Below are 22,403 nucleotides of genomic sequence, written 5' to 3'. Positions count from 1 at the left end.
TGAGCAATGTGGTGAGTAAATTATTCAGAATGGAGTTAATACCAAATGGATTTTGATACTGAAGTGGAGTAACTGAAATAATTTGATATTAAGATGAATATTAGTAGCTTTGATGTAGGCAAATAACTATGAGCATTAACAGCTTTAAAAGTAGACAAAGAGTAATTACCAGAGCTCTTTCTCAGCGTGATGGGAAATAGAGCCAACATATTGGCATGATGGCAGAGAAACTAACAATCACAAATTTCATGACCTTCACAGGATGGGTAAGCAAAAGTGTGATAAGAACTGGGAGGATTTGATCACAGACCTCAGCCATCCTCCCACTGAGATAACAGAGGGATCTGCAACTTGTATAATGCTGTTCATTTAATGAAATATGATAATCAATATATATAAATATATCATGCAATCTGTGTATCAGGTATCCTTGAGAACCAGGCTGTGTCTCCCCAGCACACTTAAATAAAAAATATTCTTTGCTGCTGCAACTTATACATTTAAGCACTTTCAATCTTTTACCACAATGTTTTATAAAAAGACTACAGGGCCAGAATTTTCCAGCTGTTCACACCCCGCCAACACTGCAAGCAAGGACAGAGAATTTAGGTGCTCAGCCAAATCTCAGTTCATTGCAGCGGGACCGGAGAATCCTGCTGGCAGAAACAGCTGGAAAATTCCAGCCCAGGTGAGCAACTGTTATCCCAACTAAACTGTTTAAAATGTTTGGATTCAATATCTGCCAGCTTACGATTGTTATAAATATCATGGATTGACTATAGATACTCTCTTGGTTTCACTATTGCCAGTTGATCTTGTACATGGGTCTTGCATTGCGTAAAAGCACGGGTGATTACAGAAGAGAAGATATTTGACCAACTGGATATGTAGTACAAAGGGATTTGAACTTTCAGCATCCTCAGCGGTACATTGGCACAGTGATTAGCACTGCAGCCTCACAGTGCAAGGGACCGGGGTTCAATTCTCGACTTGGGTCACTATCCGTCCAGAGTCTGCATGTTCTCCCTGTGTCTGCGTGGGTTTCCATCGGGTGGTCTGTTTCCTCCCACAGTCTAGACGTGCTGATTGGATGCATTGGCCATGCTAAATTCTCTCTCAGCGTATTTGAACTGGCACCGGAGTGTGGCAACTCGGGGATTTTCACAGTAACTTCATTTGCAGTGTTAATCTAAGCCTACTTGTGACTAATAAATAAATTTAAATGGGTGGTAGGCTTTTACTTATCCAATGGAGAGGAAAAGTGGGCAGGGTGCAAAACTGGCAGCTGATCTAGTACCACCCATTTTTTCAACACTGCCAAAAGTCCAAATCAACCCTCAAAATCTTAGGATTAATTCTGGGTTGCTCTAGCAAACATTCAGCAAAGAGATGCTGAGTCAAATGCCCCCCTTTAGGCTGCAAACATCTATCATCTATGGAAGGGATAAGGAATGTTGGGGTAAAATCCACAAGCCTGCATCCTGAAGCACTATTACATAAGAAAAAAATTACCAAAAATTCCTTGTACATTTATAAATTCAAACTCATCTAAAAATTATTGCTAATGGAAAAGATTCAATTCAGATCTCAATTCAGTCGCACCCACATGCTTTTTTTTAATCCATATTTCCAATAAGTAGTGAGGAGGAAATGTTTACATATCAAACAAGTAACCTCCATGAAATCTCAAGTGAAAGGTTTAAATATGAATGGTTTTATATATTTGAGAAGTTTAAGGCCAAGATCCAGTATTCCCTCACGAACACAGGAATAATTTAACAGAAATATTAAAAATACTGTCAGATTCCCAATTCTACATATATTAATCTAACATGAAAATAGTCCTAGTGCCTGGATGTAATTGCAACTATGTTAAGAAAATTCTTTACAGACAAGATTTTAAAGCAGCAATTTTGTTGAAATCTAATTGCTGAATTCCATGCTATTTACACAAGGAATCAATTGTATTCGTGAACTTACTCTTAGGGTGGATTTTATATTTGCAGATCAGCCACACTGCCTCTCTGCACCACAGTTCATGTAAAATCCAGAGTGATGGCGTTGGATTGCCAATCCCACATCATCACCTTGATTTCCAAAATACACAAGTCAAGCGGGCACTAAAACTGAGAGCCTGTATGCCATTTTAGAAGAAATTAATTAATAGATCAGTAAGCTTGTTAGCAACCCAATTGTCAGCAATTTTACATTGCCTGCTGGATTTTCTGGGTGTTTCATCTCAAAATGTTTGGCAGTCTTTTATGCCAGGCATAACAAGGTGGCACAAGAATGGTAGACAGTATATGCCAGCAGAATCATGGATGAATGTACCAACAGATGCTGCTAGGGATGGTGGCACATTTGTATACTCTTTAATGATATTTCCACAAAATGCTTCGCCCCCATCAAAATGATTTGATTCTGAAAGCCAGGCTTACTTTACAATTCTAATGATGATCCCAGCATTGCCCCTCTCTGCATGATATGCTGGTCTTCAGTGCTGATCCTTAGAACCCTTACACCAAAGTTACGTCATGCTAACAAATATGAATGTAGCTACAACAAAAATTCAATATATGTTAATTATTATATTGACTCAAGTCACATAAGAACATAAGAAATAGGAGCAGGAGTAGGCCATCTAGCCCTTCGAGCCTGCCCCGCCATTCAATAAGATCATGGCTGATCTGTGATGTAGTATTTTAAAATAGGCATTCAAAACTAGGCTTGATACGAACTGTGAGCTTATAGAACATAGAACATTAGAGCACAGTACAGGCCCTTCGGCCCTCGATGTTGCGCCGACCAGTGGAACCAATCTAATGACCCTCTAACCTAACCTATTCTAATGTTATCCATATGCCTATCCACTGACCATTTGAACGCCCTTAAAGTTGGCGAGTCCACAACTGCTGCAGGCAGGGCATTCCACGCCCTTACTACCCTCTGAGTAAAGAACCTACCTCTGACATCCGTCCTATAACTACCACCCCTCAATTTAAAGCTATGTCCCCTCATGTTAGCCATCACCATCCGAGGAAAAAGGCTCTCACTGTCCACCCTAATCAATCCTTTGATCATCTTGTATGCCTCAATTAGGTCACCTCGTAACCTTCTTCTCTCTAATGAAAATAACCTCAAGTCCCTCAGCCTTTCCTCATAAGACCTTCCCACCATACCAGGCAACATCCTGGTAAACCTCCTCTGCACCCTTTCCAATGCCTCCACATCCTTCTTATAATGCGGCGACCAGAACTGTACGCAATACTCCAAGTGTGGCTGCACCAGAGTTTTGTACAGTTGTAACATGACCTCACAGCTCCGAAATTCAATCCCTCTACCAATAAAAGCTAACACACCGTACGCCTTCTTAACAACCTTATCAACCTGGGTGCCAACTTTCAGGGAGCTATGCACATGTACCCCGAGATCTCTCTGCTCGTCAACACTACTAAGAGTCCTTCCATTAGCCCTATATTCTGTACTCCTGTTACTCTTACCAAAGTGAATCACCTTGCACTTTTCCGTATTAATCTCTATTTGCCACCTCTCGGCCCAGCTCTGCAGCTTATCTATGTCCCTCTGCAAACTATAACATCCATCCTCACTGTCTGCAACTCCTCCAACTTTGGTGTCATCAGCAAATTTACTAATCCATCCTTCTACACCCTCATCTAGGTCATTTATAAAAATGACAAACAGCAGTGGCCCCAAAACAGATCCTTGAGGTACACCACTTGGACCTAGTGAGCAAGGGAAGAGTTTGTGGTCAGAAAGCAAGATTCCTACTAAGCGATGATCAGCCATATTGGCCATAACAAATTTCATTTGATGTGTAGAAAGGGCAGATGTGGGGAGTCAGCGAACTGTACACTTGCAGCTTGACATCCCGCACCTTGCCAACAAAGATAAAATTCACCCCTTTTAGTATCTTAAATTGTACCACAGAAAAGCTTCAGCATTTTAAGAGAGCATTCCATTTGGCATTGAGATAAGTTTCAAGACAACGGGGGCAAGGACATTTCTGAACACTCCTATGATTTATAGTTTTGAAACAACTATAAATAGTTGATAGTCCAGTGCTGATGTGTGACTAATTAAATGATTTAGAAGCATATTTGGATAATGACAATGAAATCATTTCACTTGAAAAGAACAAAGTCAAATTAAGCTCCACCAGTTCACACAAAATTTAAATTGGAAAGTGTCCTAATGTAATTTTAGCAGCATTTTTGCACTGCCATTTTGTTTAAATGAGTATGGAAACACACACCACACAGTTGGTGCAATCACAGATATTGACAACATTAATTTAAGTGGTATAGTAAATCATTATTAATATTTCAGATGTAAACACTCGATTCATACACATTTAAAATCGTAGACGAGTACAAAAGAGACCATTCAGTCCAACAAATCAGCAGCACTTCTTCTGAAGAACAATCCAATTAGTCAAAATCTCCTGCTCTTTGCTCACAACCCTGCAATTTTTCTCCAAGCTTTTATCCAATTCCCTATTGAAAGCTCCGAGCAAATCTATATCCACCAACTTGTGTCTACCATTAACATCTCATTAATCAAAGAAAAATCCATCCGAGAAGTAATTCCCAAACTGAATTTCGGATTGAAAATTTAAGTGAATAATGCACCAAAACTCATATAAATTTAAAATATAAAGTGACTTTGGAGATATACCAACTCTGCAAATTATGATAGCTATATCTATACACTCCAGTACTGCAAACCTGTCTATGCCTGAGCAAAGAACATTTCTCAAGGGTAGACTGTGTACATATTTGATCAAATTTTAAAATCATTACAATTTAGTTCAAGTAATTGCAATTTTATATGCAATGGAATAATTCTGTGATTCAGATTGTTAATATAGACAATGCCACTGTGGCTTCGAGTCTATGTTTTGCATTAAAAAATAGAATACATGTTAAAATCTATAGCTGATGAAAATCACATAAAGGACAAAATATAGGAGGCAATTCTTCCAAAAAGATTCTAAGAGTCGAATTTGTGTGAAAATCACACTGTATTTTTTTCAGTGGGAGTTTCTGCCATTTTCTGTGCACTGCAGATTGCACAAGGGTGAATCAGTCCAAAAAGCAGGGGTGGGGCTTATTCCCATCGGAGAGGTCGGCAGCATATTGCTGAGTGGGCCACTGCACATGTGCCGATGTGTCAATGCCGAGATTAGCGCATGCACAGTGGCCCCTGTCTACCAGCCTCCCGATTGTGAGCCAGCTTAATTGCTGGTCAGCAGCAAGACCCCACAATGCTGCCCCTCTAATGCCCCCATGGCCTCATCGCTGGTCCACTGAACATGCCTGAGCCAGCTCTATCGCCCAATCCCCCCTCCCTGCACTCCCAGCAGGCCTCCCCCGCACTGATCTTCTCCTAGAGGATCCCCCCATTAGGTCCTGCCCCCATACCCAACTCCCTTGACACTGCCCGATGCCTGATGGGCAGTGCCAAGATGTCCCCTTGGTCAGTACCAGGGGGCCCAGGCTGGCACTGCCAAGATGGCAATGCTCAGGAGGCACCCCCTCACCACCCGACCCTCTGGGGGGTGCGGGGGGGGGGGGGGGGGGCGCCCTCGGTTGCCCCCTTTTCACACAGCAGGGTAGGGGCGCTAGATCTCCGCAAGTATGGAGCTATACTAAATCCCGCTGGAGTGGAAAGGAGAAGTTAGTGGGCCTGGACATTTTAGTCTCGGGCCCACTAGTGGGGCTGAAATAATATTTAAATTAGGTTTTGAATACGTTAAGCAGCTCAGCGCTGATTTCTGGAGCTGAGCTGACGGAGTCATAAATTCAGTGCTAGGAGACACAAAGAGGCCATGGCGCCCAGTGGCGAGCGTGCAAAACAGCCCCCGCTGGAGTCTCTCACTGAGCTACAAAAGCTGCGCAGCAGAATGGGATAATCACCCCCATACACTTAACACTCCTTATTTTATACAGGAGTCAGATCTTTGCTTTTATTGAATGGCCATTCATGTCAGAACACATGGTTTCAGCATTTTTATTTATATTTATTTCCTGTATCTTTAAATAATCTCCCGCCATATCAGGTGGAAAGTGAGAAATGGGCTAGTGTTTATGAATAGAAGTCACTGCAACAAGAAAATCCATAGTTTCTTAACCTGGTAATGTGCTAAAGGTATGTGACTGTTCGATTATTTGTTGGATAGTTTATTAACTCAGGATCTATTTTCTCTCGTTGTCTGTTTCAGAAGATGTGGGAGAGCACTTTGGAGATAATGACCACAATTCGCTGTCCTTCATTATTGTAATGGAGAGGGATAGGGTCACATGACAGGGCAAGGTTTATAATTGGGGCAGGGGTAATTATGATGTGATTAGGCAAGAATTAGGGAGCATAAGATGGGAGCAGAAACTGTAAGGTATGGGCACAAACGAAAAGTGGAGCTTTTTCAAAGAACAAATACTGCGTGTCCTTGATAGGTATGTCCCTGGCAGGCAGGGAGGAAATGGCCGAGTGAGGGAACCTTGGTTCACAAAGGAGGTTGAATGTCTTGTCAAGAGGAAAAAGGAAGCATATGTAAGGATGAGAAAACAATGTTCAAGTTGGGTTGCTTGAGTGTTACAAGGTAGCTAGGAATGAGTCAAAGAAAGGGCTTAGGAGAGCTAGGAGGAGGCATGAGAAGTCCTTGGTGGGTTGGATAAAAGAAAACCCCAAGGCTTTTTACTCTTATGTGAGAAATAAAAGAATGGCCATGATGAAGTTAGGGCCAGTCAACGATAGTAGTGGGAACTTGTGCATGGAGTCAGAAAAGATAGGTGAGGCTTTGAATGAATATTTCTCTTCAGTGTTCACTAAGGAGAGGGGCCTTGTTTTTAAGAAGGAGTGCGTGATACAGGCTGATAGGATTAAGGAGATAGATGTTCTGAGGGAACATATATTAGCAATTTTGAAAAACCTGAGGGTGGATAAGTCCCCTGGGCCAGATGGGATACATCTACGATACCTTGGGAGGCAAGGGATGAGGTTGCGGAACCTTTAGCTTTGATCTTTGGGTCCTCACTGTCCACAGGGATAGTGCCAGAGGACTGGAGAGTGGCAAATGTTGTTCCTCTTTTCAAGAAAGGAAATAGGAATGACCCTAGTAATTATAGGCCAGTTAGTCTTACTTCGGTGGTCGGTAAGTTAATGGAAAGGGTCCTGAGAGAAAGGATTTATGACCATATGGAAAGATTCAGTTTGATCTGGGATAGTCAGCATGGTTTTGTGAGGGGTAAGTCCTGCCTCACAAATTTGATTGAATTCTTTGAGGAGGTAACTAAGTGTGTGGATGAAGGTAGAGCTGTTGGTGTTGTATACATGGATTTTAGTAAGGCGTTTGATAAGGTTCCCCATGGTAGGCTCATGAAGAAGATAAGGAGGTGTGGGATAGAAGGAAATTTGGCCAATTGGATAAGTAACTGGCTGTCTCATAGAAGACACAGGGTGGTGGTGGAGGGAAAATTTTCAGACTGGAGGCCAGTTACCAGCGGTGTACCACAGGGGTCAGTGCTGGGTCCTCTGCTTTTTGTGATTTTTATCAATGACTTGGAAGAGGGGCTGAAGGGTGGGTTAGCAGATTTGCTGACGACACCAAGATTGGTGGAGTAGTGCATGTGGTGGAGGGCTCTTGCAAGCTGCAAAGAGACATTGATAGGATGCAAAGCTGGGCCGAAAAGTGGCAGATGGAGTTTAATCCTGATAAGTGTGAGGTGATTCATTTTGGTAGGACAAACCTGAATGCAGATTACAAGGTCAACGGCAGGGTTCTAAGGAATGTAGAGGAACAGAGAGATCTTGGGGTTCATATCCACAGATCTCTGAAGGTTGCCACTCAAGTGGATAGAGCCGTGAAGAAGGTTTATAGTGTGTTAGCGTTTATTAACAGGGGGTTTGAGTTTAAGAGCCTGGGGTTATGCTGCAATTATACTGGATGTTGGTGACATCACATTTATATATTGTGTTCAGTTCTGGTCACCTCATTATAAGAAGGATGCAGAAGCATTGGAGAGAGTGCAGAGGAGATTTACCATGATGCTGCCTGGTTTGGTGGGTAGGTCTTATGAGGAAAGGTTTTTCTCTTTGGAGCGGAGGAGGGTGAGAGGCGACTTGATAGAGGTTTATAAGATGATGAGAGGAATTGATAGAGTAGACATGCAGAGACTATTTCCTTGGGTGGATGTAGCTGTTACTAGGGGGCATAACAATAAGGTTCATGGTGGGAGATATAGGAGGGATGTCCGAGGTAGATTCTTTACTCAGAGAGTGGTTGGAGTGTGGAATAGACTGCCTGCTGTGATAGTGGAGTCAGACACTTTTGGAACTTTCAAGCGGTTATTGGATAGGCACATGGAGCACTCCAGAATTGTAGGGAGGGGATAGTTTGATCTTGGGATTGGACATAGCTCGGCACAACATTGAGGGCTGAAGAGCCTGTACTGTGCTGTAATGTTCTATATTTCTATGTATGTTTCTATGCATCTCTTCGATCCATCTTAAAAATACCAGCTCAATTTCTAATTTTTTAATTGTTATCCACAGAATTTCTCAGTTGATTTCTAATTTTATGAACTATTTAATAAGCCTGCCTTGTATGTTTTAATCATCATTTGTTAAATCTATTCGTCAAACATTTTGAACTGATCAAAAGTAGAACTTAAATTTTATGATTCCATAGTGTTTCAAAGTACGTCGCTGACAAACCAAATCCAAAACTGAATAAGTCAGAATTTATGCTTGATGAAACTGACCCTTTTTTTTTGCTTACTATAATACCCCTAGATGATCTTCTGAACTTCTCCTTCAGAAGTTTCTCTAATAGTTTCCCTACCACTGACATAAGACTCACTAGTCTGTAGTTCCCTGGTTTATCTCTATAACCCTTCTTAAATAGTGGAACCGCATTAGCTGTTCTCCAGTAATCTGGCACCTCCCCGTGGCCAGTGAGGAATTGAAAATTTGGGTCAGAGTCCTTGCAATCTCCTCTGTTGCCTCCCACAGCAGCCTAGTGCACAATTCATCTTGACCTGGAGATTTATCCACTTTTAAGGCTGAAAATACCTCCAGTATCTTATCCTTCCCTATGTCAATTTGCTCAAGAACCTCACAGACATTCTCCCTGAATTCCATTACATCATCTTAATTCTCTCAGGTGAAGACGGATGTAAAGTATTCATTCAACATTCAAGTATTCATTCATTAACCTCCACTTAATGAAGGCAGACATAGACAGTAAAATTCATTGTCACCTTCAGCGTGCTAGATTAGTTTGGGAAGATTGCTTAGCTATAATCAATAGACTTGGTTCCTTGAATTATTTCATTTATTTGTTAAAGCTGTTCTGAATTTCAACTTCCGATAACACAGATAGGGAGTAGGCTCCACGTGTGCAGTTCTGCATTTTTGAGTTCTTCGGACCCAGAATCCCTGTGCAAGAAGTAAAAGAAGTGTGAAAACCCAAATCATATGACAAGATGCAGGGCATCCATGCTGGCACGAGTGCTAGGCAGGGGATTGGAAGAGATGACAAAGAGAGGTCCTAAAAGGGGGTGGGGATAGGAAGAGATCCCAAAAGAAAGTCCGAGATAGGTAGGGGACAGAGGCAGATCCCTGTTAAAGTGAAAAACAGAATATCAACTGTAAAATGGCTGTGGGTGGTAGACAAATGAAGAACAAAACGAAAAGCTCTAGTAATTGAAGACAGCTCAGTAGAAGCCTAAAATATCCAGAATGTTAGCCAAATGATGGTGGCCCTGTGCTGTGGACCACTGGGGCAAATGTAACTCTTTGGGACAGTAGTGTTCTGCTTGGTGTGGCTGACGAGTTGAAGCTATGCTGGTAAGTTGGTGCCTGAGTGCAACAGAATGGAATTTAAGATGATGAGACTGAAACCCTGCAAGATGGGTTGCCACTGATGCCATCCAAGTTGAAGTGACTTTTGGAGAGCATTCTGAGGTAAGATTTTCTTAAGATGAATACTGGAACTCCTCATGAGTGAGGCAGAATTTCAGTGAGATTGGTTGTCTCATTTATTTTACTGATATCTGGAAAATCCATGGATTCTGTCTTGGTCACATTTGCCAATTATTGTGCAGTGTAAGGTGTTCAACCACACTTTGCTTGCTATTTCACATGTGTACTCTGAATGTTAGAGTATAAGATAGATTTTGTAACTTGTTTTATCGTTCCATGTATAGAAAGGTTTGTTTTTATTGTTCAAAATCCATGCATACTTATGGCTTTTATTCACAGAACAAATGCCTTGAATCTTCATCCACTTTAAACGAAATGTTATTGGTCCCTAACTAAATCTTACCGAAACCATGGGGCTCTAGTCTAGGATCATAACAAGGCTCAAAAGCAAAGGAAGTCACTCCCAATTATATCGTTATATTCCTAGCTGGGAATTGAGGCATGACATTTCAGAAATCAGCTTAAAGCTCCAAGGATCAACTACATGTATTAATATTCAGGAAATTATGACCTTCAATGTTTTGAAATAAGCTCTTAAGCAATAATATGAAGCATCAGTAATGCAACAGGGATAATACAGGGACACACGAGACAGAGCTATTCAGAGGATAAACTGAATCACATAACACCAAGGTTCTATTATCAACATGGGCATTTTTACAGTGACTATCACTGTTTGTTGTGCCGATACATGGATTTGGGTCAGTATCTGTGGGAGTTTGCGCATTCTCCCCGTGCCTGCGTGGGTTTTCTCCGGGTGCTCCGGTTTCCTCCCACACCCCAAAAATATGCTCTTAGATTAGTGGTGTAACAAATTGTCCCTAAATTAGTCTCCCCTCAATCTGGTTTCCAATGTGGAGTGCCGTAAGCGTAGATAAGGGTCACGGGTGGAAGAGGGAACTCACAATGTTAAAATGGCGGCGTGGGCTCATTGGGCTAAAGGTCCTGTTTCCCGTGCTGTGTTGTTCTTTGGTAATTCCGATAAGTTTTGCTGGGTGGCTTTACGGAGGTATGGGAGACATGCATGAGTCCACTTTAATCCCTGAGCCATTGTCAAATCCCAATGGCCTTGGAGATAATTGGATTCCAGTGGCTCATTAATAAGCCAAATTGTCAGACATTCTAGCCAACCTATCACCTTGCTTGCTTCAGTGGACTCCACGAAATGCAACTACATATTACAAAGGGGAGGGGAGGCGGGGAAAAAACAGAGAGTCAGGATAAATGGGTCCTTTCCTGCTGGTGAAATGAAACTAACAGGATGCCGCATGGGTCAGTCCTCACACCTCAACTGTTTACAATCTATATAAATGACCTGCAAACAGGGACAGAAAGTAACATTGCAAAATTTGCAGATGATACTAAAACAGGCGAGAAAGCAGACAATGGAGAGGATATAAAGATTTTACAGATAGATATAGATAGGCTAGGTGAATGGGCCAAAATTTGGCAGATGGAGTTTAATGTGGATACGTACGAGGTTACAAATTTTGGCAGAAAAAATAGAAAGGCAAATTTGTTACCTAAATGGAAAGCAGATTCAAAACACGTCTTGGCAGAGGGATCTGGGTGCAGGTGCAGCATGTAATAAAAAAGGCAACTGGGATGTTAGCATTTATTCCAAAGGGACTGAAGTACAAATGAGGAGAAGTATTGTTGCAATTGTATAGGATGTTGGTGAGACCACATCTGGAGTATTGTGTCCAGTTTGGACTCTGTATTTGAGGAAGGATGTGGCGGTATTGGAGGCAGTTCAGAGAAGAATCACCAGATTGATTCTGGGGATGAAAGAGTTGATGTATGAAGAGAGATTAAACAGTTTGGACTCATACTTGCTGGAGTTTAGAAGGATGGTAGAGGAACTGGTCGTGGTATATAAAATTTTAGAAGGGATTGATAAAGTAAATGTAGACCAAATGTTTCCTCTTATGGGGAATCTAGAATGAGTGGTCACAGGTATAGGTTGAGAAGTGGTAGATTTAAAACTGAGATCAGGAGAAACTAGTTTTCACAGAGGCTGGTGAATGTGTGAAACTTGATGCCTCATGGTGCGGTGGAGTCTGAATCATTGAATGGTTTCAAGAAGAAGATAGATATATTTCTAATACAAAAAAATGGGGGATATGGGGAATATGGGGAATATGCGAAGAGATGGATTTGAGATCAGGTAGAGATCAGCCATGATCTGACTGAATGGCAGAGCAGGTCTGAAGGGCTGAATTTGCCTACTTCTGCTTTTAATTCCTATGTTCCTATGTAAAGCAGTTTAAAGTGGTCTATTTGAATTTAATTTGGGCCATGTCTTTGAATTGAAACTGATACCATGCCACCTGTCCTCTTGATCTTTACTACTCTAAGTAAACACTTGGAATAGAAGGTATTTCTCCTTGATTTCCTTCCTCAATAGTTCAGTTAACTTATCCACACCAGTGTTACTTAAATGGACGACATAAATGTGGAAGGTCTGAGTGAATGGTGGCACAGTGGTTAGCACTACTATCTCACAGCGCCAGGGACCTGGGTTCAATTCCAGCCTTGAGTGACTGTGTGGAGTTTGCACATTCTCCCCATATCAGTGTGGGTTTCCTCTGGCTTCTTCCCACAGTAAAAAGTCTGACAACACCAGGTTTTAGTCCAACCTATTTATTTGATAATATACTCGCAAGCTTTCGGGTTAGCCCCTTCGTCAGGTGAATGGAGAGTTCTGGCCTCAGACAGAGCATATAAAGCACAGACAGTTTAGAGATTACTGATTAGAATGCGAATCCTTACACCTAACCTGCTGTTCAAGACCTGAAGTGGCTGATAATGTGAGTGGAAGGAGCACTCCCACAGTCCAAAGATGTACAGGTACAGTGGATTGGCCACACTAAATTGCCCCTTAATGCCCAAAGATGTATATAAGTTAGGGGGATTAGTGGGGTAAAATATATGTGGTTATTGGGGTAGGGACTGGGTAAGAGTGGGTACAGATTTGATTGGTCAAGTGGTGTCCTTCTGCACTGCAGCAATTCTAAGATTCTTTATTCAGACTGTATGCAGAGTGCTAACCACGGGTGCAGTTATGATGGGCAATTAGTCCCCTTGATTGAATTGATCACACCTGATTTCTGTATAGTGACTTCTTTGCTTCCATTGGCAACTGGACAATAGCGCTGGGCTATATAGTGGTGTCCTTTTTAACTGAATAATAATATCTTTCACGATATGCTGGAGGATATTTCGCATTCTCAGAATCACATTCCAGCAAGAATCCAATGCTTTTAAAAGAGGGGAGAAAATTAGTGGGAAAGTAAGTAAACGAACCTGCTTTGCTTTGCTTTTCATCTTTGAAACATGATTTTGCTGCAAAGTAATGTGGGATATTTGTTAAGAAAGGAGATATTATTATTCATTAATAATTTAATCCATCACCAAAATAAAATGAAGAATGCAATTTTCCTGCAATTGACTTTTGTAAAACTCCATTTCAGGAGAATGATGAATCATGATCAAGCAATGCTCTTTTTTGCTCTGATTTCATTTAAATGTAAAGATTTATGTATGAAGTTCTATTTGTGTACTATATGTGATTAATATTATGTTCATCCAATTGTTGAATGGGTAAAACTTTGCCAAATTCAGAAAGCCCATTTTATTCAATTTACTATTAGCTACAGCATTGGAAAGTTCAGGATTTCAGGAGTAAGTTAGCACAGTACAGCAAATAGGTACAGATCAATGTAGAGTAATATAAATTAGTGTCTTTATCGGAAATATAACGTTGATAGGAAATTTACCCTAAATCGTAATTTCTAACTCGGACAGGACTAAGAAATGTAAGAATGCAGAAGGCTCAAAGCATTGATACTAACACTTTGTGACTACGTTTTATTTGCTTTTCTGGTCTGTTTATTTGTGTATAATTTTGAATTTAACACTCAGGAAAATTTGGCTCAATATTTATTCTAATAATGTTCTCCAAGACATGCCCATAATATAAGTACATTTCATTGAATTCTATCTGCAAGTAGCTTGTCAGTGTTACATGCTAGTGAACTCACCTCAGACATTAAAGTCAGCGATTTGCTGCCAATATTTACTACACAGTGAACTATTTATCTCAGTCAGTTCCTCAAGGAGAATAACTGGTCAAGGCAAGCTCTTCCACTATTTTGAAATCACACTAATTAGAGGCAAATAATCAGCCTGCACTATTCCTGCATATGTCCTAAAAGTTGATACAAGGGCACAATGAAAATGCTATTTTTTGGTTAGTAAAATAGTCATGAGGCTATGAGAAAGCCTAAAGATGATTCCCTAACATACTTTAAGATTGTCTAATTATATTTATAGTTTAAAAAATATTCTTCTGTTATATAATTTTGTCCAAAACCTTTCCCTTCAAGTTCTATTGAGAAGTATGACCATTAACAGGACAATAATTGGTACTTTAAGTAGATTTAAATAATTAACAAAAACAAATCTATGATAATTGATGCAAGAGATATGTTGCCTAAAGGCATTGCTTTCATGCCAAATAGTTGCTAAATTTGATATTTGGTCTACCAATTTGCTATGAAATTAACTGTAGAAATTCATGTTTGCTTATGTTTTATTGAGATATTTCGGCACAGTGGTTAGCACTGCTGCCTCACAGTGCCAGCACCTGGGTTCAATTCCAGCCTTGGGTCATTGTCTGTGTGAAGTTTACACACTCTCCCTGAATCTGCATGGGTTTCCTCCAGGTGTTCCAGTTTCCTCCCACAGTCCGAAGGTGTGAAGGTTAGGTGTATGCTAAATTGTTTCTCAATGTCTCGAGATATGCAGGTTAAGGGAATTTGCTGGGTAAATATGTGGGGTTACAGGGACAAGGCCTAGGTGGAATGCTCTGTCGGAGAGTCAGTGCAGACTCAATGGGCCAAAGGCCTCTTTCTGCACTGTAGGGATTTTATGATTTTTATAGATGTCCTCTGTAAATCAGTTGGACCATATTAATGCTCTTCTCCCCTGTTCTGAGAAGCATTGCACTTCTTTGAATGGCTGCTATATGTTCAGGGTGACATTAACTGCGCTAGCTTTGATCTCTGGGAAATAAATATGACATTTTGGACTGAATTTTCCTGGCCGTGTTGCAAGGCTCGGAGGCAGTGAGGTGGGAGGTTGGGATAGAGGCAGAAAAACAAGACAGGGCCATGACTTGACTTCTCCTTGATGCATGCCTGCCACTGGGAAAATATCCCATAAGCGCGTGAGACCTGGATAAAATGCCCATCTAGGCATGCAGCCAATTAAGCTGAATAATGACTGAATTGGTTCAGTTTTGCAAACACGCCTGCATTTTGCGAGCAAAAAAGCAGCCCCTGACCACACGCGGAGTTTTATCAGTGGCATGTCATTCCTGACTGCAGAACAGAAATGTGCCATCAGCTTGCACAGGAGACACATGCGATTCCGTAGCCAGGAATGCTTTACAATGGTGAAAATCGCAATCAACTGCCAATGCTGCAGCTATGGGTGCACTGTAGAAGAGTCTTCTGGTCAAAAATGGAGGCTCTTCATCATAATCAAACTTGGCTGCCCCGCTCTATTTTCATTAACGTTAAGACTTATTGACATTTGAACAATGCTGACCACTCCCTTTAGAGTCCTCATTTTCTTATCTTGACTGACTGAGCCCACCACTCCATACTCATATTTTTCAAGAAGGGCAAAAGCCGTGAGAGGAACCTGATACAAATGTGTCAAGAGTTTATCCAATTATCTTTGCTGACAGTATCCTCTACCTTAATGTAATTTGGTTATTTTTATTTATTGATCAACTTAAAACCAGTTTTGGAATTTAATTTGAGCTGTTCAATTTCACAAAGGGTCCAGCATTTGGTGTGTGAATCACATCTTCATTTGTTGTTGCACTTAAAAATTTGGTAAGTGTCTCATATACATTCAAATTTATTGAAATGACATCTGTAAAATGAAAGGTTCTGAGACCAATGTCTCAATGTTTAAGGGAAGGCAAGAAGGCTGCAAGAGAAGCCAAAGGCAACAAAAAACCTAACAGCAAATACAATGCAGTCCAGACTTCGAAGTAATTTGTAGCAAATACCTAAATAATTTTCACATGACGTATGAACTGGACAGGAGGGGGGATTAGCATCTGCCCAACTAGAAAAGTGATTGCTCAACTGTGATTCCTGTGGACGGACTTACTGTACTGAGTGAGGTGAGCTTTCAAACAAATTGGCCATGGTTGAAATCCCACAATAAGGGTGACAAGAATCTGCAACATTATGTGCAACTTGCCATTTTAAGATATATGGTAGAGAAGAGGCAAAAACTGTCTTACTAATTAGAAGTGGGTGAACAGCCCCCATATTACAATCCTGATCTTCCAGCCTCTTCCTGATGGAACATTCTTGCACCAGTTGAAAAACTCACTGGAAATGTATGTAATATATCCACATTATGGATGGAAGACTAGTACAACTGCTTGGGAACAAAGAATGTACAGCACAGGAACAGGCCCTTCAGCCCTCCAAGCCTGCGCCAATCATGTTTTCCTATCTAGACCAACTGCTTATATCCCTCTATTTCCCATTTGTTCATAAGCCTATCAAGATAAGTCTTAAATATGGCTAACCACCTTACCTGGCAGTGCAATCTAGGCCCCGCCACCCTCTGTGTAAAGAAACCTCCCCAGCATAACTTCACTGAACCTTCTTACTCTTCTAACTCTCTGTTTGAGCTCTTTTCTTTTTCCCTGTATTCTTCAAATGCTTCATCTGTTTTTAATTGCCTAGACCTCGTGTATGCATCCTTTTTCTTTTTGACTGGTCTCATAATATCTCTGGTCACCCACAATTCCTGAATCCTGCCTTTCCTATTTTTCTTTTTCATAGGCACATGCCTATCCTGCACTCTGACCAACTGCTCCTTAAAAGACTCCCACATGCCAAATGTGGATTTAATCTCAAACAGCCTTTTCCAAACAACAGCCTCCAAATCCTGCCTAATCTGGTTGTAGTTAGCCTTCCCCCAATTTAGCATCTTAACCCTTGGACAACACTGGTCCTTTTCCATCAGTATCTGAAAGTTATGCAATCGCCAGAGATTGCCAGATGTCAGCATAACTTCCTCTGAGGTCATGCTCAACCTTGATCTCCATCAAGCTTTCAAGTCAGTTATGTCTTTTTATGTCCATTCATGGTATAGTTTACATGAAAATTCATCCCACACCCACTGATGTAAACTCACTGAAATTCTAATTTTACAAAAGTCATACTCAGGTAGATTTTAACCTGAACTGATACGGGGAAGTTTTAAGGTTAAGGTGTATTGTTGGGGCTGGGTTGTAGATCTGTACTCTGCATCAAAGACAGCAGCCATGTTAGATAACAATAGTTGAAATTAAGAGTGGGAAAATGTTAAATTTGTCTGGACATTGATCACATCACTGAACACTAAAACTAATTTCTCCTGAAATGTATTCATATGCTAATCTGAATACTAACGCTAGTCATCATTTGTATATTAAAGCTGCAGTCATAGAAAAAGCTCTGAATGTGCCACATAGATCAATACATTTAAAGTGATTTTATGTTTCGGTTCAGAGACTGCATCTTCTCAGACACCGAAAGATTTAATAAAATCCTTAGAGGTGACGGAGCTGAATATGCAAATTGTAATTTACATGGCTAACAGTGTTGTGCATACCTAGATTATCTCTTGGTCCTCCCAAAAAACTCAGGACGTCAACATTGTAAGTATATAATTGCACCTCTTCAGAGGAATGTTTTGGAAGTCTTAAAGAAACTATAATATATTTTGCAGTCAGGAGTGAAGGAAGGATTCAGCATGGTGAGCCTACTGACTTCAAAGAAAGTTACACTGACAGGTTCAGCAATTTCTGTGGCGATAAATTTACCTCTTCCAAAATAAGTCTGATTGTAATGGAGATTCTTAACTGTTACAATCTGGTTAGGAACCAGTGACTTTTTGTTTTTAAAGTGCATAAAATTTGAAGTTCCAGTAACCAAGTAGGAGAATAAAGCCATTCCACCATTCTAAACAAACAAAATAAACTTCAATATACAAAGTCAGAAAAATAAAACAATTTACAATATTGTGATAACCCCCACGAGGTCCACGGGAAGCACTGATTGATCACCCTGTGGAGCTTATTGAGTATTTGTTCCCCTGGTAACAAACAGGCAGTGGCTGCCCAGCTGAAACTCATCACCTGAGCTGTTTATAAGGCAGGCCCAGGACTGGGCTTGCTGAATATTGTTCCAGGCAGGGATTTGTGTGTGTACACCACATAGTGGTTTGCCTTGTGTTCTGTATTAAATTATAATCCTATCCATTTGGGATTCCTGAGTCATTACACAACATCTATCTTATACTGTAATGTTCAGAATTAATTTTAGGTAAATATGAATTAACAGGCAAACTACGATGAAAATCATCGCACTTCACATTAAAAGGCAGATGTGGCCAAGACAGATTCTCCACACCCCCCAACCCAACATCAGTCAAAAAATTGCATTATGACTATCTCCTTTGTGTAACATTTCAATTCTTCACTTTTGAAGGTTTAGCCCCTGGATTCCCTCAAAAGCAATTCTAAGTCTGATTTCTTCAATGACTGTCCACCTCATGATAATTCAATTATTTCTCCTGAAAATGCTTTCCACAGGATTCACTAAGCTGCACTTGTACCTCTAATTACCGGCACACCACCAGCTCTTTTGTGGACTACTAATCTGAATAATCTGGCACTGTCCTTGTGTTTCCCTGTTCTGGTCTCCCTGCCGCACAGAGCTACAACATCTTCCAAGAACTCTCTGAGCACCAACTGCCAGGCATGGAATCAGTGATCTTCCGTCACCATCTTAGCTCCCCAGGACTTCTCTAGGCACTAGCTGCCTGGACCTAATACCTCCTTGGGCTTCTATGTGAGCTGTACACCATACAAAGTCCAAAGTGGAACCAATAGCTGCACTAAACAGATCCCAGGACTTCTTCAAGCCCTAGCTGCCAGGAGCCTGTTAACAATGACACCCTTTTGGTTTCCAATCTCCCATCCTGCTGCAGAATATGCAGATAGGTTTAAGCTCCACCCATCTCCAGGATGGTGCAATGTTTCGGGGTTCACTGAATGCTTTTAAACTAATTTAGCTCCAACTTCTAAAACAAAATATCTCCTGGACTGCACTTTCTTGTAAGTACTGTGGACATTACTTTTCAAGTTCTCTAATTAATAAGCTCACCTGCTACTTTATGGCTTCATCTCTTCTGTCTGTCTATTGTATTCACTGCTCTCAAAGTGGTCTATTCTATATTGAAGAGACCAAACACAGATTGGGTGACCGCTTTATTAAACACCTGCGGTCTATCTGCAAGCAGGGCCCAAACCTTACTGTCGTTTGCCACTTCAACACACCACCCTACTCTCTGTCCACATATCCATCCTTGGCTTTTTGCAATGTTTCAGTGAACCCCAACACAAACTGGGGGAACAGCACCTGATCTTCCAATTGGGCACTTTACAGCCTTCCGACTAAACATTAAGTTCAACAACTTCAGAACATGAACTCTCTCCTCCACCTTCATCCCATTTCCATTTATTTTATTTCATTTTGTTTCATTTTATCATCCTTCTTTTTCACTTCCTTTCTTCCACTTTTCCATTCTGGCTCTCCTCCTTGCCCCCTGACCTCCTCCACGTCCCTCCCTCCTTCAGGGCACTGCCATAATCCCCAGACAGTCCCTTAACCAAATGTATCTCAGTTCTGTCATTCATGCATTCTGATCACTTAATAACAGCTTTAGAGCATTCTCAGCCTTTTGTATCCTCGCCTGCTAGATGCAGTGGAGGAGAGGTGCCAGTTGCTGTACCCCACTCAGGGACATCACCCAAGGGGTTGTGCAGCAATCGCGTTATGGGTGCCACTTGCAGCTGTTGTGAATGCTGGAACTATGACCTCTTGGTCCAGAAAGCAGTAGCACAAGAAAATGAACAACCTTTTTCTGGCTGCAAGGGTGAGTGTGCATCTCATTCTGAAACCTGTACATGTGCTGTGCATAAAGTGTTAAACCATCCCCAGACACCTCAAGGGCAGCCACCAATGACCCAACCTCTTCCACAACTTCCTCTAACCCCTGCGGCACCTCCCAAGTCAGCGCCCCTCAGAGCGCGCCCATTTCCTCGAAACGGCCAACATGAGCTCCCCCTCTCCGACACACATTGCACCCCATGCACTCCCATACATCATGTTTTCAATCCCCCTTATGTCCCCACAGGAGAAAAACACACACAAGCACCATAAGAGGGATAAGACTGGTGAGGGTGTTCTGGAGCTCAGCTATTGACTGTTTGTGAGCATTATGCTCTGGAGCTGGCAGAGTGGGATGCGCCAAGGATGATAACTGACAGCCAGGTCGGCGAGGGGCATGCATGTGAGCATCAGCTGAACCCTTTTCATAACTCTTTGAAGTAAGTACCATGCTGCGCAAGCTGTTTACTCTCCCTTCCTCTAATGTATGTTCTTTCTTACAGTGCTGATGCACCAGGCCCTTCTGGTGACGTCATCCCCCTGCTGCTTCTGAACCAACTCCAATGATAACCTCGGACGGAGACCCTGAAGAATCCTCCGAGGACAGCACCAGTGAATCAGCACAGGCATCAACCACATAACCCATCAACACAGAGACTATCACGGCGGTGGGTGATGTTAGTGCTGAGACTTCTGGGTCACTTATTGGTGAGCACATCACAGCCGCTGATGCACATCGGTGGAGGTGGGCACACATAGGTCAGCTGGAGGCGATGATTCAGATGGTCCCAAGCCAGATGTCGGGCTTCAGGGTTCATTGAGCCGGAAGCTGGTGAAGATGCATCAGCAAACTGGGTAGTTGCGGATGGGCTGTCAGCAACCATGCTGCGAATGCAAGGCTGTTTTGAGGAGTCAAACAGGGTGCTGTTGCAGGAGGTGGTGCCAGCACAGCAGGATTCTGCAAGACACAGCAGGCCCTGACTGTGGGCCTTGACAACTCAGCCCAGTCTCAGAGGGCTAATGCTGAGGGGTCCAGTGCCTGATCTGCTCATAGAATGTTGTAGTGGAGGGGTTCCAGAGCTTGGCCCAGTTTCAGAGGGCCATCAGTAAGAGATCACAGGCCATGGGGCACATGCATCTGGGTCTCCAGGATTGGCACAGCCAGGTGATGCCAAGCTTCTGAAGCTCAGTCCAGCTATCCTAGCATCCTATGAAGTATCCCCTAGGGCCTATGGGCACCCCAAAGGGAGGAGCAAGGGCTAAAACCCATGCCAGCGTCTTCAACACTGGAGACTCCAAACATCCCAAGACCTTCCAATTCCCTCCTCCTTCACACCAGGGCATCTCAGGACCAGCTGGGTAGACAGGGTGGCACATCAGTGAAATATCATTGTCATCTGCAAGTCGTCTGGGGCCCTCCAGGGGACATCTGCCAAGGGCATCACAGGCAAACTGCTACAAAAGCAGAGCAGCGGGATGGGAAAATCCCGCCCCCCCCGCCAACGAAGATCTTTGAATGCATCAATATCACCCAATCGCTCACTCATCTCTCCTACGATCTTCAGCTTGACTTCTTCCGGTGTAATTTCCAAGCCACTCATGGCCTTTGTGACTACTGTTCCTGTTCCTGTGGAAAAGGCTCTGTCCCTCTGTGTCCAACATATGTCCTCTGCCACCATCGACACTCTTTACTGCTCACATTCTCCCATTAACTCACCTCTCTCTCGCTTTAGGTTCCATTCCCCCATTTCAATGTAACTCTTTTCAAATTAATTCTATTCAAACGGCGGGAGGAATTCTCCTGTTCCACCCACCACAGGAATCATAGTGGGTGGGGCAGGAGGGGTTGGAAGGGGATCGCACAAAGGCCCAGTGACCACAGACAAGGTCCTCTGGTTTCAAGGCAAGCACGGCTGGAAAATCTTAACCAACATCTTCATGTTGCTTCTGTCATTTCCCCAGGCACTAACTCAGCAGTTCGATCGATTTTTTTTCCTTTCCATTGCGTTAATGCTATCCCTTGATCACGTTATAAGCAAGTACAAGGTTAGTTTTGACAGTTACATCAACACCCAACTGCAATCATTGACAATCACTAGCTACAAACCTCAAGGTCTGGATAAGTTAAAATTCCCATCAGCACAAAGGTAAAAAAAGTTAAATAAGTTGTAGCATGCTTTCTGACATGCAATACAGTGTCTCTTGGTAAGTCTACAGAGAAGGAAAATTCTACATTTCAAAACTTTTTAGGATTATGATTTTGATATTAAAAAGCAGCATGCTCAAATATTTACATATTTAACAGTGTTTGCCATTAAACATTAATTTTGCCATTAATTTCTGGATGTAAAGGCAGTCAGAAATTGA

General features: G+C 42.0%; 1 protein-coding gene across 5 annotated transcripts in view; it reads right to left on the bottom strand.

Moving 5' to 3' along the window:
* LOC145348920 (neutral amino acid uniporter 4-like) overlaps positions 1–22,403 on the bottom strand; it is a 345,734-nt gene that overhangs the window by 7,994 nt on the left and 315,337 nt on the right. The gene's annotated exons all lie outside the window — the stretch shown is intronic.

This window comes from Carcharhinus amblyrhynchos, chromosome 10 (genome assembly GCF_965287045.1).
Source record: "Carcharhinus amblyrhynchos chromosome 10, sCarAmb.v2.hapA, whole genome shotgun sequence".
NCBI classification, from domain to species: domain Eukaryota; kingdom Metazoa; phylum Chordata; class Chondrichthyes; order Carcharhiniformes; family Carcharhinidae; genus Carcharhinus; species Carcharhinus amblyrhynchos.
Note: the sequence above shows the minus strand (reverse complement) of the source record. Positions and strands in the feature narration are given on the sequence as shown.